This window comes from Vicia villosa, linkage group LG6 (assembly GCF_029867415.1).
Source record: "Vicia villosa cultivar HV-30 ecotype Madison, WI linkage group LG6, Vvil1.0, whole genome shotgun sequence".
Lineage (NCBI taxonomy): Eukaryota > Viridiplantae > Streptophyta > Magnoliopsida > Fabales > Fabaceae > Vicia > Vicia villosa.
The window spans coordinates 101,896,329-101,919,320 of record NC_081185.1 but is presented as its reverse complement, the minus strand read 5'-3'; the positions used below and the strand labels follow the sequence as shown (position 1 = coordinate 101,919,320).

Here is a 22,992-nt window from a genome sequence, read left to right as displayed (position 1 = left end):
TGTTTTAAAATTGTTACAAATTTTTATAAAAAATAAAGTAGTTTGAATTTAACAAAAATATCCAACTCCCAAAATAAAATAAAATATATTAAAATAGCACATGACATTGCCATACCACAAACAAGACTTTGGCAGATTTGCCATTCCAAAATTAAATGGCCAAAAACCTATAATTGTCATATTTTGCAGGAACAATTTTGTCTCATAATTTGGGTGAGCATTATATGGCATGGCTATGCTATGCACAATTTCTTTATAATGGGATTGGTGTTTAAATTTTAAATGTTGAAATTGGATATTGGCCATGAGTACGAGTTTTAGCTTAAATGGTATTAATCAAATGTCAAACTTTAGCTTAAAAAAAACAAAAATTACGTTTCAACTATCTATCTAATAAAAGAAGATGTTCATGATCTTTCTAAATTATCCTTAAATGTTTTAAAAAGTACATTTCAAAATATTCTTAATGATAACTAACAAATGCTAAACGAATTTATATACACTTCTTCCTTCTTAATTAACCTATCTACATCATAAGTACAATCTCAGAAAGTATGTAAACAAGAATTTGTAAGTAGAAAAGCAGAGGAAAAAATTACAATAGATAATGCGAAAACTAGGACTTTGAAATTTTAACTCACTCAATCTCTTTTACCCTCTCTTTCTCTTAGGGTCCGATTGTTTTGAATGAAATGCAGGCGAGAGAACTTGATGCTAGAGAAAGAGCGAAGAAACACATCATTTTTTCTATTTGGCTTACTAAAAAAATAAAAGAGATCGAGTAAAATAGCTGGGATCCACCAACTTTTTATTTCTTCTCTCATATGCGAAGAAAGAAGAAGTTGTACTAAATATGTAAATTTACAAAATTATCATCATTTTCTAGTACATTTCAACTTTAACAATTTAAAAATATTTTAATGTGCCTTTTAAAAATATTTTTTATTATAAATAATTATGTATTACTTTAATTATATATTAATAATTCTTAAATTTAATTTTATTATTTAAATTAGTATGAAACTGATTAACGTTATTTAATAATTCAATTAAATTAATTTTGACTAAATTTTTTAAAATTAAGGGCAATTTAGTATTTTTAAAATGTCTAACAGTTCTTTTTTTTTATATTTCTTCTATCTTTCTCTTATACCAATCAACCTCTCAAATCAACTCTATTTCTCACTTTTCACACTCTTTTTCATCTTTTTCTCTTTATTTACTTTCTCTTCTCCACCAAACACACCCTTAATGTTTATCTATCTCTTCTTCCCTTTCTTTCTACTCCTGATTCTTTTTGAAATTTATAAATCGTCAACTCCATTAACAATACCAATCAAACATATAAGAAGATGATAAATCAAAGAAGCCAAACACGGTTAGATGATAAGTTTCACAGAGTCGCAATATAAGGAGAAGAAATACAAGAAAAATAGAAAATCAAAGATAATAAGATGAAGCAGAAATATACATGCAAAAAGCTTAGACGTTTCCAGCTAGACTTAAGGTTTTAGATGGATCAAAGAGGTCTATGTGAAGCAATTGTAAGGGTTCACTACTATAAATAATACATTTCATGACAAAGCTTTCATCTTAGCTACTGAAAAACCAAAGTCAAATGACAGAGGAATTGAGCTCAGATATTTTAGAACTTGAAGACTAACCGCTCCAAGGCCCGTATTTGTGGAAAGGAAACTAATTGCTTCGGTCCACCATTGGAAAGGAAGATAGACACTTCACTCTCAACATTATATTGAAGAAAAGATACAAACACTCATATCTATCCTCTTGTAATATTTTGTTGAAGGTCAACCATCATTTTCTTATATAAGGGGGTTCGTGAGTCTTTCCTACTAAAAGCTCTCAAGTATTATTGAAAACTCTCAAGAGAAAATTTTAGGGAGAGGAGTAGATACTTTTGATTTGACCGAACATCTATAATTTTCTGCGTTCTTCTCCTTCCCTTAACTATTTACTTTATGCTATTTATTTTATGTTGTTTATTCTTTTAAAATGTTTTTAAATTATTCTTTTATGCTATTTACTTTCTATCGAGTATAAATAGATATTTGTGTCTGATTTATATATTGAAAATAAATAATGTTTTAATCTATTAATATGTTTAATTGTTAATCTTATTTTAGAAAAATAAGATTAGTTCTTATGATTTATATATATTGAAAAAATATCTAACATTTTATCATTTAGTTTATATACAAAAATATTTGTCTCTTTTTAAAAATATTTTGTTCCAACATGTTTCTATTAATTTCATATGCTTTATATATTTAAAAAAAAAACAATTTTTTATTTAATAAGTATTGCTAATTGTCATTAAGAGAAAAAAATAATCTTTGAATATGCTTTATCAACCGGAAAAAATCATAATTTAAATTAATTAGTATTGTTAAATTCTTTTAGACAAAAAAAAGTACAATTTTTAATATGATTTATGTTAACTTCTATAATGAGGGCTCAATTGAGTCCCCATTTTGTCATTCTCTGCTAACAAATAACATCACTCTATTCCAACCATCTATTGTTTCAAAATCTCAACCGTATTAAAGAGAAAACTCCGTCTCTGTTAGTTCCACCAGCACATACCATTATTTTCATTTGACTTTACACAGCAAGTACACAACTTCCTATTATTTTTCTTGGGATCTAAATCTTCCTCCTATGTCTTTTTTTTTTGAAATAGAAAAATAAATTAACTCAATAAAAGCAGTGGTATAAGAAATGCCAAATACAACAGTAAGGTTCCATCAAAACATGACAATGCAAACTTCCCATTCTAACAAGTCACTTACCACAAACCTTAGTATACATACTAAATTGATATAACATTATAACATGTCACTTGCCACAGAACTTAATCCAACTGAACTAATATAAAACTTTAGAACATTAAAAACTCAGCTCCCCAACCAGGACATTATAGAAGCTACATGCTAGAAAATAACATTTAACGGACCGACGCCATTCCATTGGTACACCAGCCTCGATCCAACCGAAACTCTATAAACAAAAATCTCCCGACTGCAGCACCAGACGCAGGCCGAAAACTGTCTTAAAAAAACAGTCTGCACGAGAAAAAACGGTCCTGCACCTGACAATGCTAGCCTGATAGAAAAAACCGAAAAACGATCTGAATCACCACTGTGCGAATCTGCACACTGACTGAGAAACAACAGCTGCTTGGAACTCAAAATTTCACACCAGTTCGACAACCAAGGCTCGATCTAAGCCAATGCGGGAAAGAAAACTATACTCACAACCTCCAATAACCTAAAACCCCACACTCCCTGTATCGCCAAAACACAATCCTACTATAGAAGATGATCGAGGTACTCTTCCAGACGCCGATAACTCTACTACTCTGCCAGAATTGAAACCTGCTACCGAATAACTCTTGATCAATCAAAAGTAATTCCAATGCACGCCTTGGAATTCATATACCACATGGATATGTATTCAGATATAAGTTTTGTCTTAGAATTTGAGCCACTTCCGTGCCGACAGTTTTGCTTCCTCTACAATTTCTTCAATTTGAATTTCTTCCTATGTCTTTTTAACTATACATTCATAAATGCTTCTAATAAAGTACCCATAGAAGAAAAAAAGGCGACACTATTTTTTATTAATTTTTCTGTCATCTAACCTGCCCCCTCCATTTTCATTTGATGTAATATATCACTCAAAGTATTAAAACATAAAAAGTCAATAGACGTTACAATTATGAATATTATTCATTGCTAAGCTAACACAAACGGTTTCTTTGGTGATATTCACTGCTGGTGGGAGTATTTGTTGGTGCACAAAGAATAAAGATGACAAAGAGAATAACGGCGCAAAGATTAATGAGAGAATAAAGTTGTTGATAATAAATGATAGCTACTACAAGGTTATTTCTACAAAAGAAAATTCTTGCCACGTAGGCCCTAACAAACTAAACTTAGTGAACAAGTTTAAGGTACAAACAGTACAGTACTATAAAATACTAAAGTACCCTTACTAATAAACAACTAAGCTAATGGGACCCAGAAGATAACATCTTCTGGTCAACAACATCTTCTGAGTAACCATCAGAAGATCACAACATCTTCTGAGTAACCATCAGAAGATCAGCCCACATCAGAACTTCTGATGCTCATATTTTGAATATTGAATTACTCTTCAATACCATCCCTTAATTCATATTCTTCAATCAAAGATGACAACGCCAATTCCATCCCTCAAGAGCAGAAATTGATCCGTCTTGATCGCCTTCGTCAAAACATCTGCCATCTGCTTCTGGGTGCTGCAGTGCACAACTTTTAATGTTCCATTCTGGACTTGGCTTCTCAAGAAATGATACTTAGTCTCAATATGCTTGCTTCTTCCATGTAACACCGGATTCTTGGCAATATTGATTGCATACTTGTTATCAATCATCAGCTTCAGAGGCTTCTTCACTCTAATCTTCAGATCTTCTAATAGATTCAGAAGCCACACAGCTTGACATGCAGCTACAGCGCCTGCGATGTACTCAGCTTCACAGGTTGATAGAGCAACAACAGGTTGCTTCTTGGAACTCCAAGAAATAGGACCTCCCAGAAACATAAACAAATATCCAGAAGTACTCCTTCTATCAACTCTGTCTCCACACCAATCAGAATCAGAATAACTCAATAATTCTGATTCTTCCTTTCTCCCAGAAGGAAACAATATGCCATATTTCAGAGTTCCCTTGACATATCTCAAGATTCTGACAGCAGCTTGGTAATGGGACCACTTAGGTTTACTTATGAACCTACTAACCAATCCAACTGCATAGCATATATCAGGCCTAGTATTACACAAATACCTTAGAGAACCAACCAGCTGTTTGAAGATCGTAGCATCAACATCTTCACCTTCAGAATCAGAGTCAAACTTCTGATTCGTTTCTAACGGTGTAACAGCAGCTTTGCAATTCTCCAGCTTGAATTTCTTCAGAAGTTCTAACTCATACTTCAGCTGATGCAGAATGATACCATCTTCTGAGTACAAAATCTCCATCCCTAGAAAATATGACATTTTCCCAAGGTCTGTAATCTCAAACTCATTCATCAGCACCTTATTGAACTTCATCAGATCTTCTGTACAACTCCCCGTAAGCAATATGTCATCAACATACAGACACAACAGAATCATATTGCTTCCAGAATGTTGCACATAGACTCCATATTCCATCTCACACTTCTGAAACCCTTGCTTCTTGAAAAATGAATCAATTTTCAAATTCCAAGCTCTGGGTGCTTGCTTCAATCCATACAGAGCTTTGTGTAATTTGTACACCATCCCTTCCTGATTCTTTTTCACAAAGCCAGGGGGTTGTGACACGTATACCTCCTCTTGTAATGGACCGTTCAGAAATGCAGACTTTACATCCATATGCATCAAGGACCAACTTCTGTTCGCAGCTAACGCAATCACCAGTCTGATTGTTTCATGTCTAGCTACAGGAGCAAACACCTCAAAGTAATCTAGTCCAGGTTTCTGAAGAAAACCTCTAGCCCCTAGCCTCACTTTGTGTTTACCAACTAATCCATCTGGCTTCAGCTTTACTTAACCCATCTGACGCTGATGGCTTTCTTCTTCTTTGGAAGTTCTGTCAGCTTCCAAGTTTTGTTTCTTTCTATAGCCTCAAGTTCTTCTTTCATGGCATTCATCCAGACCTTCTTCTTGAGCGCTTCTTCTATACTCACTGGTTCAGAATCTACTAACATGGCACACTGAATGACCTGTCCTTCTGAGTCAACTTCTGTGTCTTGCAACATGTCAAAATCTGCAAACCTTCTAGGTATAGTTCTGACTCTCTGTGGCCTTTGAGCTAAGTCAGATTCAACTACTCCAGAGTCACCACCTCTAGAGTCTCCACCTTCATGACCATCACCAGAAGCTTGTCCTCCAAACTCTACGTCTTCGGAGTTTTCCCTTCCAGAATCATGACTACCACCAGATTCTGGATCATCATTAGAATCTGGATCAGAATCAGATTCACCATCTGACTCATCTTCAGAAGATTCTTCATCTTCTGACTCATCTTCAGAAGATTCACCATCTGACTCATCTTCAGAAAATTCTTCATCTTCTGACCTACACTCATCAGATTGCTTCTGATTCCAGGAACATACCAAACATCTTTGATCAGAACAATCTTTCCATTCTTCACTTTGAATTTGACATTTCCCATACCTTCTGCATACAGGTACTTGTTATCAGCACATCTGATATTTGTCCTCCTTTCAAAGTCAAAGTCTATCAACCATTGTTTGTTTCCAGTCAAGTGATTTGAACACCTAGTGTCCATATACCACCACTCTGACAAACATCTTTCGTCAGACTCTGAAGCCATCAATAGCACAGGTTCATCATCTGAACCTCCTCTCGCTATATTTGCTTCTTCATATCTCCTTCCTTTGTTTGCCAAACAGTCTCTAGCAAAATGGCCAAACTGTTTGCAACAGTAACATTGAACTTTCTTCTTATCCTTTCCCTTCTGATATCTCTTCTCATCAGAAGTTGAGGCTTCCTTCTGGAATCTATCACCACGTCTATGCTTCTGGTCCTTCTTGACAAAAGAAGCCTTCAGAGCTTGCTCAACTTCTCTCTCATAAGTTCTCTCAGTCAGACGCAACTCTTGTGCTTCTAAACTGCTTTGCAACTCTTCTATTCTCATGGTTTCCAGATCTTTAGAATGTTCAATAGATACAACAATATAATCAAATTGAGGAGTAAGTGACCTCAATATCTTCTCAATGATTACTTGTTCAGAAAGAGTTTCTCCACAAGCCTTCATCTCATTAGTGATCACAATCACTCTAGAGATATACTCAGAGACTTTCTCATTGTTCTTCATGTTGAGATTCTCATATTGCTTTCTCAGGGATTGAAGCTTCACCTTCTTCACTGATACGTCACTACCGTAACACCTGACCAGTATATCCCACGCCTCCTTTGACGTCATAGAATCAACAATCTTCTCAAACACATTCACATCCACACACTGATGGATGAAGAACAACGCCTTTTGATCTCTCTTCTTCGTCTCTCTCTGCGCTTCTCTTTGTTCTTCCGTTGCATCCGCTGCAACCGGAACATATCCTCCAGTGACAAGATCTAGAACATCTTGAGCACCAAATAATACACGCATTTGAATCATCCATCTATTCCAATTTTTACCATCAAGAACTGGAAGTTTGGTATTCAAGTTGCTTCCACTCATCTTTAAACTTGTGCAGAAAAAATTAGATTTCACTCACACTCACACAGTGTTTTCCAACCCACAAACAACCAAGAGAAAATGTGATTCAACACAACTTTGTTTCCCTGAAACAAAATCAATCACACAGTCACACAAACTCACGTTCACTCGTGTTTCCCTGTGTTTGGAACCGGAGCTCTAGATACCAATTATTGGTGCACAAAGAATAAAGATGACAAAGAGAATAACGGCGCAAAGATTAATGAGAGAATAAAGTTATTGATAATAAATGATAGCTACTACAAGGCTATTTATACAAAAGAAAATTCTTGCCACGTAGGCCCTAACAGACTAAACTTAGTGAACAAGTTTAAGGTACAAACAGTACAGTACTACAAAATATTAAAGTACCCTTACTAATAAACAGCTAAGCTAATGGGACCCAGAAGATAACATTTTCTGGTCAACAACATCTTCTGAGTAACCATCAGAAGATCACAACATCTTCTGAGTAGCCATCAGAAGATCAACCCACATCAGAACTTCTAATGCTCATCTTCTGAATATTGAATTACTCTTCAATAGTATTTATCAAAAAAGATTGACAAGAACAATTCATAAAAGTTAGAATTGCAATCCAAAGAATAGATTATATTTATTAGATTGGAATTGGGCATCTAACTAAGAAAGGAGAAATTTTAAAATGCTATTGTGTCCTAGAACAAAATTTCACAGAGATATAACTCTTCAAAATCTAAATGTATTCATGATTACAAAAATGTCAATTTTTAAAAAATTATTGAAAAACTATCAAAAGATGGATAATGAAAGATAAGAGTGACACATTATTAGATACTTAATATCATTCTACTACTCAAAAAGCTTGATCTAATTTTTTCAATCCAAAATTTTAATTAACATTTTTCTTGAGATTTCTAAACGTCAATGATAGCAAATAAAAATAAGACTATTAGAAAGAGAAAATAAACTTTATAATTTGAAAGTACATGATGATCTGGAGATGGTGGTAGGAAACCTATGACATGAGAGTGAGAAAAAAAGAGAAAATATTCACTGTGAGTGGTATATTATAACATCTTGTATAATCCTTTAATCCAATGGCTCATTTTAATACTTCACGATGAACAATTTAGGTGATGTCACCATGATTTATATATTTTTGAAAAAAAAAATCTATTACTATGTTTAATTGTTCACTGTATTTTAAAAAGATTATTTCTTCTAATTTAAATATATTGAAAAATTTAAAAATTTGTTTATATATCAAGATTTTATCTTGAAAATATTTTGTTGCAACATGTTTCTCTTAATTTCGTATGTTTTATATGTTAAGATAATCAATTTAATCAATTAGTATTGTTAATTGTCTTTTAGAGAAAAATAGTGGATCTTTAGATATGCTTTATTAATTGAAGAAAATTCAAATTTTTAATCAATTAGACAATTAAATAAATAAGTTATGAGAAAATGGGTGATGCACTGACAGTGTAAAAAAGTTTTATAGTGTTAACCAATTACGACCATGAATCAGGATAAATCAGACTGTAATTTTAAAAAAGTTTATATGACATGACAAAACGATTAGTTTCTATTGGATCTTTTTTACACCGTCGGTGCACTACCTTTACCCTCATAAGTTATTTCTTACAAATTATATATTGAAAAATAAATCAAATTTTAAATCAATTAATATTATTAACTTTTTTTAAATAAAATATGATTTATATGCTGAGAATAAGTAAATTTTTAATATATTGGTATATTTAATCGTTGATTGTATTTAAAAAAAACTATTTCTTGTGATTTATATATATTAAAAAAAATAAGTTTTAAATCAATTAATATTGTTAATTTTTTTTTTTTATAAAAAAATAGATTGTCAAAATGGACTACCCAACCTTAAACCGGCCGGCCGTGGAGGTTGGACCAAAAATGTCCTATGAAATATGGGTTCAAGAATTATTATCAAGTCTGATCTAAGATGGGCTTCGGGCTACCTGATCTTAAACTGAATTTTTTAATTAAAATAAAAAACTCCATAATATTTATTTTAAATAAAATTAAAAATTATATTATTTTAAATATAATACATTTTTAAGTACTATATTATCTCTTATAAATACTATAATGTGCTTCTAAATACAACATATATCTAAATTGTATAAAATAATACTTCAATACTTAACATCAGAGAAAAGCTAATATAATATGATGAAAGAATGTTGATTATATTGATGTCAATAAAGCGGCGACTTTGTTCTTTTCTCATTTCCTTTGGAAACAATAAAGCGGCGACTTTCACTGAAATAACGAGTCAAGTCAATCCAATAGCTTTGATCTCAGATTTTTCCCGCTACACCTCCCAATTTTTTTTTTTGTAATATTTCCTTTATTAAAGAATCTCATATTAACAAATTCCTACTTGATTAAAAATAGAATAAACAATTAAACATAAACCTCTTATCTACCACGTCTTCAAACAAATCATATTGATGCAACTAGTGTCTTACCCGTGCGTTCGCACGGGTACCCGTCGTTTCCGCGCATTGTGATTGAGGAAAAGAAAAGATGATAGGAAAAATGTTATTTTGTTCCATATAGATATAATTGTAGAAGTAAATGTCCTAAAAACAAATGTGTAAAATATAGAAATTTCTTTTCATTAGGTTCGGCCAAAGTTTGGGATATATTGATTAATAAATATTATTTTCCCCTTAATACTCAATATTTCGATCAGTAAGTTAATGTTCCCGTTAATATTCAATATTTCGATCAGTAACTCATGTTCTCGTTAATATTGAATATTTTATTCAGTAACTTCATGTTCCAATTAATAGTCAATATTTTGATCATTAACTTCATGTTTCCGTTAATAGTCAATATTTTGATCAATAACTTCACGTTCCCGATAATATTCATTATTTTGATCAGTAACTCTGTATTCCCGTTAATATTCCAAATTTGTTCCCGTTAATATTTAATATTTTGATCAGTAACTTCATGTTCCTGTTAATATTCATTATTTTAATCAGTAAGTCTGTGTTCCCATTAATATATAATCACACTATGGCGCGCCGCGATCCGGGTACCCGTCGTTTTCGCGCATTTGAATTGAGAAAAATAAAAGGTATTAGTAAAAGACTAAATTTTGGTTAAAATTGAAAAAGTTATAAATTAGTAGAGTATGGATAAGGTACTATAGTACCATTCCCGTATATGAAGTTTAAAAAATTCACGTACTGAAGCCCATATCCGCGTGGGCATCAACGTTTGAGCTTGTTTCCGTGTCTTATAAGCCCATATTCGCGTATTACTAAAAAATGTAGCCGCAAGTATCAGTTTTCGCGTATTTGGATGGAGGAAAATAAAAGGTATTAGTAAAAGATTAAATTTGGGTTAAAATGGGAAAAGTTATAAAAATAATATTATTAAAAAAATTAAATATTGAATTCATGTTCTCCTTAATAATCAATATGTTGATCAGTAATTCATGTTCTATTTTATAATGAATATTTTGATCAGTAACTTCATGTTCCCGTTAATATTCAATATTTTGATCAGTAAGTTTATGTTGCCACTAATATTCATTATTTTGATCAGTAAGTTTATGTTGCCACTAATATTCATTATTTTGATCAGTAACTCCGTATTCTCGTTAATATTCCAAATTTGTTCCCGTTAATATTCAAAAAATTTATGAGTAACTTCATGTTCTCGTTAATATTCAAAATTTTGATTAGAAACTTCATATTCTCGTTAGTATTCAATATTTTGTCAATAATTTTGTGTTCCCGTCAATATTTATTATTTTGATTAGTAACTTTGTTTTTCGTTAGTATTTAAAGTTCCTTTTAATATTAAAATTTTGGATTAGTAACTTAATGTTTTCGATAATATTCAAAATTTTGATCAATAACTCTGTGCTTGCGTTAATATTCAATATTAGTCTTAATGCTTCGATCTGTAATTAAATTTGAAAATTTTAAAATATTATGCATGAATTTTAGTGATGAATTTTAATGATGATGATTATTATTTCTTATATCATTTTTGTAATTTTTGAGTGAGGTTTTTGTTGAGTGAGCACATGCTATGCTTGGTTGATCACTCATGAGTTTAGAACTGGATCATTATTAGGTTTATTTTATTTTTGTACATCTCTATTTCAGGAATACTATAAATGGTTGAATATTTGATAGCTTTTTACGTTCATTCATCTACTTCATAACAATTAGTTATATATAATTACCTCTGGTACGATGCAAGTTTCTCTAAGTGAAGGAGAAATTGTGAACACAATAAAATTTGAGTATTTGATAGTAAATTATGACCTACTTCTTTTTGCACTTTTCTAAATAATACATTTTCAAAAGTAAACATTATAATTTTTCGTTTGACATAATAAAATTTATGATTATACCTGCAACTCCACATGATTACTCCCACATCCATTGCAAAGTCCTATTATATATGTCTATACCAAAAGAAAAAGCTACGCTAGACCTAATGCCCAACTTCAAGCTCCCATCTTGTAGGTTTCTCCTCAAGCTCTCCATATGGTCTCATCCCAAACTTCAGCATCGTTTTTGCTTACACCCTAGCCATGTTTCAACTCACCAAAACCTACAAAAGAAAACAACAGCATCAAACACCAAGCTAAATTCTACAATCTATGTCCATTCATTCAAGCAATAAAACACATCCATACATACACATTAATATATAATACATTGCCCATCATACACGAACCATATCCACAATAAAGTTGCATCACAAATACACACATATTACAAAAAACAACCCTGCTGCACCTATGTCAATATTCACACCCTTTGATTCCAATAAACAAAGTCAGCCACACATACAATCCAGACAATACAAAACCGACACGCTCAAGCATAAGCCGCAAACCAATTAAATGACAGAAAAAAATAAAGAGAAAGAAAAAACAAAACAGTTACAAACCTCTTCCCTCCATTCTTTGCATAAGCCTCAGCAACTTTCCTGTTTCTTCCACCCACTGCAACAACAAATAATATCTTTTTACATGAAACTGAGCAAAGAATCATTGAGAAATGGATTTGTAGTAAAAAAATTCAAGCAGTCATTATATAATACTTTCAATAGACTTCAATAGTTGGCCGAAAATGAACGGTTCATAAACTATGTGGAATCGGACACTTCAAATTACAAATTACATGATTAAAATACAACTAATCTACAAAGGATCTTCAAAAACATAAGACACATCTACGGCCATCGTCACTTGACTTTCCAGCTTGCACACAACCTGATATCATAGAATTCCATGTGATCAGTGGTTTTTCTCTCATATCGTAAGACAAAGTTGTTTCTATCTCGTCAAATCTATAATACAAACTTATTAGCCCATTTGCAACTAAACAATCGTTAGACAACCCGCTCTTTACACCATAACCGTGGAAAGCACATCCAATAGAAAAATGTGAAGGACATGTAATCCCATGAAGGACCTATCAATGCATTGCAACTGCATCTGGTTTTATATCTAACTTCAAAGTTTGGATAAAACACTCCAACTATTTTCCAAACATGCTAACCAACTTTTAATTAATTGTCAGCGAACTGAATTTCAAACTAATCCTAACTGTCCTAACTCCTACTAACACTTTTCAATTCACTAATTGTCTTACATCTCAGTAAACTAACTAACAGTTTTCTTCCTAAAACAAAATTACTAACTGCAAATAAAAAGCAATAGTTAACAACATTGCGGCGGAAAAAGATGACTCATAATTGAATACTCTTTGAATAAAATGCTAATTCCACTCCCAGATTACAATCATAACAAAATTCAAACCAAAATCAAATGTCAGAGTAGTATTACACAGATCTATTATTACCTATTGAAAAAGGCAATATCTCTACCATTATATAATATTCAAAGGCCTTTTATAACCACAGGTGAACATAAAATCCAGAAAAAAAAAAAGCAAAAGGAAGCTAACCTGCACTTGAGACCCTCCACACTTTTGCGGGAATGAAGAGTCCACCGCCTGTAGATTTCCCGGGTTCCAACGTTGTGTTGTCTGTAACAACTATTTCTCTGATCTTCATGACAAAATCTACAGGTAGCACCAACATCAGAAATTGAGCAAAACTGAATTCAGCAGACAAACTATTTCTTTTTTCAAGAGGTGTAAGAGCATTCTTGTATCTCCACCAAAAAGCCTAAGGTTTAAGAGAGAGTTGGACGGCCTGTTGTTAAAAAACCAATTACCGTGTTTTTAAGAGCTTGAATCTACTACAATATTCTTTGTAAATAAGTTAAATGTAGCACAAGGTATAACAGGTATGTGCATTACCCATGCTTCAAGCTCAGAGTTCTAATGTAAGGAAGCATGTTAAAGATTAAAAAAAATATATTACCACTACCTATTACCTAACAACTTAAGCTTCTAGGAGAATAGTTCTCCACGGGTTATGGTGTGTATTAAGGTATACTTAACATAATGTCTAAAACAGCCCATTAAAAAAGCCTCATAGCTCAAGCCTCAAACCATGGTCAAGAATACAAGTCAGAAACTAATACATAGTTGCTCAGTCAGCTCAACATTTGCAGAGCAGACTTTCCATCCTATTAATAATTTACAGTAGCAATGAAGCTGGCACAACAGGTCAAAAAAAGAAGTGGTGGTTCATTTCAGCCTAATAGTATTGAATGCATGTCTCTATTTGGTTAAGTTTCCAAATTCATTATGCTGCCTGAACTGCAGAACCAAAGTTTCAGAGATATAGTGCTGCTAGATACCCACATTGCAATTCCTATATCTATGGATGGTGGTTCACTCAAAATCAAAACAACTGAATACAAAACCAAAGAGATACAACAACTCAAAGAATATTTTATCCATGGTAATTTAGATATAATCATACTACGTCAAACGACAGAGGGAAAAATATCAACAATGCCAAAAAATAATGAACTGTACCTGAAGCTGATGAATAGCTTCTCCTTGACAGAAGCTGTGAACTTCTTTTGAAATGCAAGGTAGGATGAAAGTGAATAAGTTAAAAGCAATCCCATATTAAAGCAAGACAAATATAGGGAAAATAAAAAACTAACTTAAAAACAACTTACTGTAAAACCTCTCCATTCAACCTCATATAACCCCTTTTCATGGTGGACATGTTTCTCTTCTGTACACCAAATGAAGGTTTCTATGAAAGCGAGAATACGGGTCAGCAGAGAACATTAGCAAAGCCAGAAATAGCATGATCCATATTATCATATAAATGTAAATGAGCTAGTAAATGAGTTTTACTCACAGGAAAGTTTACCTCATTATCATTTAAAGTAGTTCCCCCCACTTGCCTATGAGATGCGGATACAATTTATTTTCATGAATAGTGGTAATAAGTGCCCACAAAGTGCTATATTTTCTACAACTCTGATACATGGTTTATATATAAAAATTAAATCTAAATCACATAAAAATGGTGAAATATAACAGATACTGAAGAAAATTGGGATGCCTGACTATATTTCATAAGAGACAAACTAAGCCAGCTTTCTACTACATTACCTTTACATATGCCAATTAAATGCCTTAGATGTTGACCATCCTTGACTACTTCTTCATTCAGCTTTTCAACAATAGTCCATTTCTATATGCAAATGAAAATACAAAATTAAGTTAGACTTGGCAAGTTCTACCACGGTCTTGGCTAATAAGTTAACGGGAAATGAAACATCAACACCATTCAATCACCTCAGTATTTGATCAAAATCATTTATTTGATGAATCAAACATGCTATTACAAAATTTACAACAAATAAAAACAAAAAAGATACACCACCGGAGTCTAGCGCAAGAGGTTGTTGCGAAGAGTATAAGTGTTGTAAAACTAAATTCTGAAGTAGGAAGAAGATAAGTAGGAATTGGAAACTCACCACCCCAACAAAAAGAGGGAGATCCTATAGACAAAACACCTTTGCGTTTTAAAGCTTCAATTACAGGTTTTGCATCTTCAAAAGCTTCATTCCCTGTTAACAGAACCTTTGCACTTTAAAGCTTCTAATTCTAAGCAAGCAAACAAATTATGTGATCACAAAGAATGTGTAATCTTTGAAATAAAAGAACTTACTGGTTCATGATCTTTCAACCAAACAGGTAGAGGTCTGTTAGCATTCTAAGAAGTAAAAGGATCTCCGTATAAAAAATTTGTGTATTTACAAATCAGATGATTCAATCACTATACCCTTGTCAGATGAAGTTTAAGACAGAAATTTGCCATTCATTCATAATTAAGATAAAATAAATGACATTTTGGTTCTAAAGTTACTTACATTTTTATCAATAAATATCAGTTCCAAGTAATCAATTGCGGTTGCGACGCACCAATATGGCCAACAGCAACAGGGTTCATCAGCATTGAATTTGACCACTACGACATTAGTCCCTGGATATTCAGCAGCCTCTGTATTGAAATCCCCAATTCTCTCTCGATTGCAAGTTCCCCCCTCACTTCTTCCTCCAATCCCATCCTCCGCAAAAAATGATCGCAAATTAAATCACAATCTGAAATACAGATAATCAACACAACAACAATTATGTAATAGAGAATCAAAATCAAGTAAATCGACTAAAATCATGCAAATATATAACTATAACATAGAATTGTTCTACAAATTTAGATATCCAGAAATATAATAGTGTTATAACTGAATAATTAACTTCAAAATCTGAAGAGAGAACCGAAATTGAACAGATCTGCGAGTGTGCAAACAAACCCTAACGATAATTGAATGAAATTGATGAGGGAAAGATGAAATTTACCCTTTTGTTGAAATCAAAATGTAACAAATATAGAAAATTCAGCTTCACGCTCCAGCAATCTCATTGTTTGGATCATAAAGATACGCAAAATCCTAAATCAGAGTTGAAAACCGGTGTTACTTATCATTCTTCTGCTAAAAACTGAAGTGTTAATTGGTTGATTATATTTATACCTGAATGCTGAATGTAAGTGGCAAGCTATAAGCCCATCCAAATAATGAAATGATGGCAAGATATACCATGTTATACCATTCCCGTACTTTATCCCTCCTGCATAATGTCAACAGAATTTCAATTCCAACAACGTCGAATAAACAATCTTTAATGCGGTTAAAAAATTTAAGCATTATACCTGAGACAACATTAGAAACCCAAATCAAAACGAACAGCCACCTGAAATTCAAAGCATAAACAAAATCAAAATACTAAAAAGAACCGATCAATCTCTCTCATTGCCATCCTTTCTTTTTTATGGCCAAGCAAACTTGTGCTTCATCATCGAACCTGCATAACCCACATCAAACTTAGGTCATAGGAATTTAACAAATATATAAAACTGAACCTGTTTTAGAGTATTAATCTCCGTCCACCACAACCAACACCGACGCATCATCAGAAACTGTATCGGCGATGGATCTTTCCTTTTCCGCGTGAGCCAACACCATGAAACCTGAAACTTTGAAAACTAAATCAAAATCAAAGTTGAAAGAGAGAAAAGACGAATAAATCAGAAGCCCAATGAAAGATAAATGGTTGTCTGAAACCGCTGTAGAAGAAGAAGATTGGAACGTGGATGGGCGTATATTGATCAACCAAAGTGTAGCAGTTTAGAACGTGGATGGGTAGAGAATTAAAGTATCTGTAACTGCAACAGACAGAGAAAGTTTAATGAATCCATGTTACAGAGAAATTAGAAACTATTTGTAAGAGAAAGGGTTTTGTGAAACCGCTGTAGAAGAAGATTGGAAGGGGAGATGGAAATTTCGTAACCGTGAAAGAGGATGGGGTTTAAGGGTAGTTATGATGATAGTGGAAATTGAAAAACAGGAGGATGTAACTGCCGAATCATAGTGGAAGAAGAAGTTAATTTTGAGGATGCTGATGTGGATCAACCATAGAAGAGTTGCTGATGTGGATAGCTTAAGAAAGTCCCAAATGGTAGACTTTTCTTATATGATAGATATTGTCAGTTGAAGAGACTTGTCAATTTTTCATTTACGTTATACATTGAAAAATATTAATTCACTTAGTATACTTAAATGTTAATTGTTTTTAGAGGAAAGTAGACAATTTCGTATGTGTTTTATATAGAAAAAAACTAGTGGGATACCCGTGCGTTCGCACGGGTACCGGTATGGTACGCGCATTTATTTTTAGAATATAATAAAAATAATTTTTTTTAAATAAATAATAAATTAATGTCTATAATTCTTTCAATATATAGAAATATTTGGATTAATAAATTATAAAGTATTAAAATAATATTGGAAAAAATAAAAATTGGATGACAAGATAATTGTATAAGATTTTAAAAATTACTACTATTAAAAAAAACTATTAAACACATACTTCGCAAAAAAACAATTGTGAAATTTTTTTTTATAGAGTTGATAGAGTTGTAATAATAAAAAAATTTATAAAGTTTAATAAATATTAAAAATTAGAATTAGAAGAAAATCAGTAGAAAAATAACTTTACATAAAAGTTCAAAAAGAGAATGATTTAAAAGAATTAAGTTTAATGTTGTATTATTAAATTTTAGACTATGGTTTAAAATATACAAAAATAAAAAGTCAGTAGTACGACTGACATAAATTTTCTTTAATTGTACAAAAAATGTAAAAATCCATATGTTTGCACAAATTTTGGTATGATTACACGTGCATTCACACGACCCTGATGTGTTACCCGTGTGTTTGCACGGGTACTGATGTCGTACGCACGTTGTGTTATTAAAATATATAAAAAAAATGTAAATAAGAAAAACAAAATTGTTTTACTAAAGTAGTTTGTTATTTTTAAAAAAAAAATCAATTGAATGCATAATTAAATCAAAATATTTTGATGAATTTCATGTTTTCGTTAATATTCTAATATTTGCGAATTGCTAATTTAAATAATAATTGCCAAATTAAGTTTAAATTGTGCTAGAAGAATGAAGATAATAATTTAAAACTTAAAGAAATTGAAAAACACTATGCATTGAATTTTATTTTTTCCAACATCCATAAAAAAATTGTGATTGTAATAGAAATGTACTATGAGTTGTTTACAATAAAATTCACAGCCATTTACTTCTACTACTTCTATTATAATGCAAATACCAGTGTTCCTATATTTCATGTAGATCATTTATTTATGAATGAGGTTAGTGTGACCAGCATAGACGAACCATGATATTTTTATTCCCTTGATACCAGAAAGTTAATTCGCTACTTTTGACAAATTCAACACTATGTAATGGTTGTAACTACTTAAGATTAACATTCTTAATTTTGATTCATGATGTAATTTCGGTTAGCAAGTTAGTTGGGAATTTTGAAATTATCAGGCTTTAGTTTTCTTAATTACATACCATGTGTTAATTTCATGTGGTGATCTTGTTTGGCAACATATGTAGGACCTTATTTAACTTGCTATAACTTTAAATGTTGTTTAGAATAGTATTATCTCATTAGAATATATGCTCTTCAATGAAAGTATTAACCCAAAAAAAAAATATGTCTTTGAAGCTTGAAAATATTCACATCATGAATCAATCCACTGCTTCTTTAAACAGAATATAAAACTCAACAAGAGATGTCTCAAATTATTTTTTAACTGTCTCATCCTTATGATTTGATAAAGTGTCTATAAATGATACACCATAATGGAATATAGAAGAAAAGTTACACTTAGCTAAATCAATATTTTGCATAGGATCTCATGCATGTCAATGAGTTAGCTTATTTGGTACTTCAGTAGCATCTTTGGGAGCCAAATTAAACTACAGAATGTGGACCATGTTTCCAACTATAAAAATATAAAAATAAAAACTATAAAAATAAAAATAAAGAACATCATTTTTCCAACATGGATTAGATTCTACAAACATATAAAGTATACTGATATAAAAATGTGAACCAGGCAGAGAGATATCATATGGAAGGTAGTTGACTTTCATCCAGTAGCAACATTTGAACCGAGCATATTTTTATAAGTTAAAAGAGGAGCGGCAAAAATGAGTTCACTGCTTCCAGCCGCATCAGAGCAGTGCAGCCCATTGCGTTGTAGGTCAAGGATACGCGCATGACATATTTGCATATCAGTATCCTTGAAGCAATCTTCAAGCCATCTTTTAAATGTCCAAATAATTTATCAAAAATCATTAAGAACAATGCAAAACAGAATCATGTATAGGGAAACCCAAAAACGTCAGATAGCCATTGTGACACTTCCGAGAAAATATTCGCTTCGAAAATGACAGACTCCTGAGGGATGATACCAAATTGATATCAAATAAACTAAAATATCGTAGCATCATAATATTATTTACCTTAATGACATGACAATTGCTGCTAAAGAAACATAAGTAATATAATTGAAATTGGGAAGCTAGAGAGAAAGAAATGAATGGAACCAAAAATCAAAATCCAGTAGGGCTGTTTGAGTTGTGTACAATCATTGCATGCAATCTTCATGAATTTCTTTAGACACTTCCCTCCAATCACCATGTACAGAATATCACATCCAATTTGAACAATTAGTTGATGTGGCAGCACAATCCAGGGTCCAATTAGTTGCAATATCACATCCATGTACATTATATCACATCCAATTTGAACAATTACTTGCTTGTTCTTTCAAAGTTTGTTCCACCATGGACCTGCAAATTGAAGTGATATAATGCATTAGTGAAACTAAATTGAAGTCATATTTAAGACATTAAACCAAGCGGTTGCGTTGAACCAATGCATAATATAATTATACTCCATGTAATATATGAATGGTGTTATATAGAGTGAATTTATGACAAAATTTTCATACAGTAACCGCCAACAACGCCCAAAGCAACCTCACCTACAACTGCTACATTTTGATTTCCACCGAACTTGGAATCGAGACTGAACCCAGCGGCTACAACACAAGCAATAACAACAGCAGATGTAGCAAGGCGGAGTGGCAGAGATAATAATTTCTACCTGTTAGATCTAGCCTCCTTTAATACAATCTCAAACTCAAGCTTGTTTTGAAGAAGAGAGCCGGTAGTAAATAGGTTTTTCTCCCCATCATATGCAAACATGTACATAACAGTTAGGACTTAGAAGTCATAACACCCTCCCATTATGAAAAACCAGTATAGGACTTTGTTTTCACCTAAACTAAAATCATAAACAGCAACTTGATTCGCCGCAAGATTTAAAAAAAACAATGAAGCTGCACAGCTTCTCACAGTATTTTGGTCATTAAAAGGAAAAAAGATTAAATTACAGAATCACGCGAAAAAACACCACCAAGCAAACACGACTTCTCCACAACTTCCAATTTTGCTATGCGCCACTACATGTTATAACGATTTCCATCAATCCCCATGAGCCTATCAGACTGCTCTCCCGAGTTAAATTTTCACATGGCAAGATGTGGATACCCGTACGTCCCCAGGGTACAGATGTGGACCGCATAATTATCTCCAGTTTGTCATTGAAATTCAAACAAATTAGAAAATGCATGACAGGTCAGAACAACTTCACAATTATCCGGAAAACCGTCCGCCAACGCCTATAAAGTAGAAAAACACATCACCACAATACTATATCACTTAAATTCAATTTGATTAAACTAAGGCATAATTGCTTCCGGTCTAAAATTGCTTCCGGTATTGTCTTTCATGAATCACCAAAAAATAACAGTACATTAAAGCTCTGCAGGCAAGAGAGCCATATAGCCCCGTTATAGCTACCGTTTGACATACCTGCATCAATTTACGGACGATTGAGTGACATGTAGTTGTGCTTTTGAAATAAACTGGCATCCACAAGAGGAGAACAAAGTAACCCTGCAAATCAACCAACGTCAAAGTCAGCATCATTAAAACTAAATCCATGATATAAAAAAACTCTTATATTTACTCAAAACAAGCATACATCAATCAAACGAACAAAACACAACAACCAAAGCCACATTGTCTCCCCAAATATAAGTTTGTGCAAGTTTGAAGTTTCTCTTTTATTATTCTCGTTGCACGACTCATATGCGAGTTATTTGATGTTATTTTTTAAGTAAGATCAATATTGTCAAAGGATATGTAATTCACAAAAAATTATGCTTGTTAAATAATAACAGTAAGAGTGAGTCAACAGTTCAAACCTTCTGAAACGCATCCAGTTCGTATAGTAGAACCTGGTAAGACTGTCCTTCACTTACACAATCCCTGTAAAATCAGTAGTTCATTTAGATTTCATCATTTAGATATATCATGATATTATTTTTAAAATGTATACTATAAAATATAATCCTTTGCGGCTTCCTTCCTGTTTCCCTGCAAACGAAACCAACAAATCTCTGCAGAAATAGGACATGAAGTTTAAAATGGCACTACTAAAAGTTGAAATCGTGTGTGTCTATATATATATATATATATATATATATATATATATATATATATATATATATATATATATATATATATATATATATATATATATATATCATTCCCTAATCATGTCACCAGTAACCACGCCACGAACAGGATCGTGCCAATTTTTGTACAAAATAAACCTGTTCATTGATTATGAAAATAACTTAAAATCAAGAATAAGAGAGAGAAAACCATTCATGAAATCAATAAAGGTAAAACCCTAAAGCATTGATGGGGAGAGAGATAAACAAAGAGCTATAAAATCAGACTCAAAATTGGAATAACTGAGAAATTAAAGTTTCCAGGAATAGAAGACAAACCAGAAGGTTGAAACCTGAGTGATCTAGGATTAACAGTGGAACCAAAAATGGTACCAAAACCTCTCTTCCTCTAGTACTCCTACTATTGAGTTCGGTTTCCATGATGACGAAATTAGATCTCAAACCGCAACAACTGCTCATTACTACAATGTAATTCTGATTTCACCAACACCGCCCTCTGATTCTTCGACCCCAAAAGTTGAGACTTGCAAATCTAAACACTGAACTAAAACTCCAATAATGAAGTCAAAGAAAAACTAAATTTGGGAGAAATTTTTGGGATAAACATCAAAAAATGGAACACATCACAAAACCAGCCGTGTATTTCCTTCAACCAAATCCACAAATCTCGCTCATAACCCTAATAAACCTTCTGTATTCATCATGAAGATATTATTGATGAACATGAAGACGAAGAGAAAGAGAAGTAGGAATTAATTTTCGAATTTGGAAAAGATGAAGATGGAGGAGAAAGAGAAAGAGTCGGATTGAAAAAATATGAAGAAGGAAGAGAAATAGAAAGAGAAAGAGATGATGTAGCTTGAAAACATGGAGGTGTCGTGGCTGATAAGTGATGGACAGTTTGTTCAAAATAGGTGAAACTGTTTTGCTCTGGGTCGAATGAGAATGGGTTTTATTAAGTTTTAATTTTTTTATAATAAATTATAATTAATGAGTTTTGAAACAATGGAAAATCAGGTTGTTTAATGCTAAATAGTACCACGTGGATGACTATGGGATAATAAGGGTAATTAGGGGTTTTTAAGAACACCTAATTTTCTTATATGATAGATTAAAATTAAAATTTTAATTAATAATTATTGTTAATTACTTTTTAGAGATAAATAGATTTTTTTTTAATGCTTTATATATTAAAAAAATTAAAATGATTAGTATACTTAATTGTTGGTTGTGATTAAAAAAATAGGTTATTTCATATGCTTTATATATTGAAAAAAGTATTTTTTTTTAATTAATAAGTATCGT

General features: G+C 32.2%; 2 long non-coding RNA genes across 13 annotated transcripts; both read right to left on the bottom strand.

Annotated features, from left to right (window-relative positions):
• Positions 1–11,184: 11,184 nt before the first annotated feature.
• Positions 11,185–17,255, bottom strand: LOC131609427 (uncharacterized). Of its 10 annotated transcripts, none has more exons than XR_009286182.1 (14): positions 16,631–17,253; positions 16,421–16,461; positions 16,242–16,338; positions 16,069–16,160; positions 15,579–15,810; positions 15,377–15,484; positions 15,183–15,275; positions 14,815–14,896; positions 14,570–14,679; positions 14,370–14,449; positions 14,221–14,264; positions 13,237–13,353; positions 12,215–12,269; positions 11,191–11,872 (listed from the first exon to the last, which is right to left on the bottom strand). It is a non-coding gene; the product is annotated as an uncharacterized LOC131609427 (long non-coding RNA). The 10 variants fall into 10 exon arrangements; XR_009286183.1 differs by having other exon boundaries at positions 11,192–11,872; positions 15,377–15,438; XR_009286184.1 differs by having other exon boundaries at positions 11,192–11,872; positions 15,377–15,410.
• A 1,225-nt stretch (positions 17,256–18,480) lies between these two features.
• Positions 18,481–22,614, bottom strand: LOC131609426 (uncharacterized). Of its 3 annotated transcripts, none has more exons than XR_009286176.1 (5): positions 22,006–22,614; positions 21,415–21,825; positions 21,020–21,103; positions 20,128–20,826; positions 18,481–19,933 (listed from the first exon to the last, which is right to left on the bottom strand). It is a non-coding gene; the product is annotated as an uncharacterized LOC131609426 (long non-coding RNA). The 3 variants fall into 3 exon arrangements; XR_009286177.1 differs by having other exon boundaries at positions 18,482–19,933; positions 21,415–21,478; XR_009286174.1 differs by having other exon boundaries at positions 18,482–19,933; positions 21,415–22,614.
• Between the last annotated feature and the right edge of the window lie 378 nt (positions 22,615–22,992).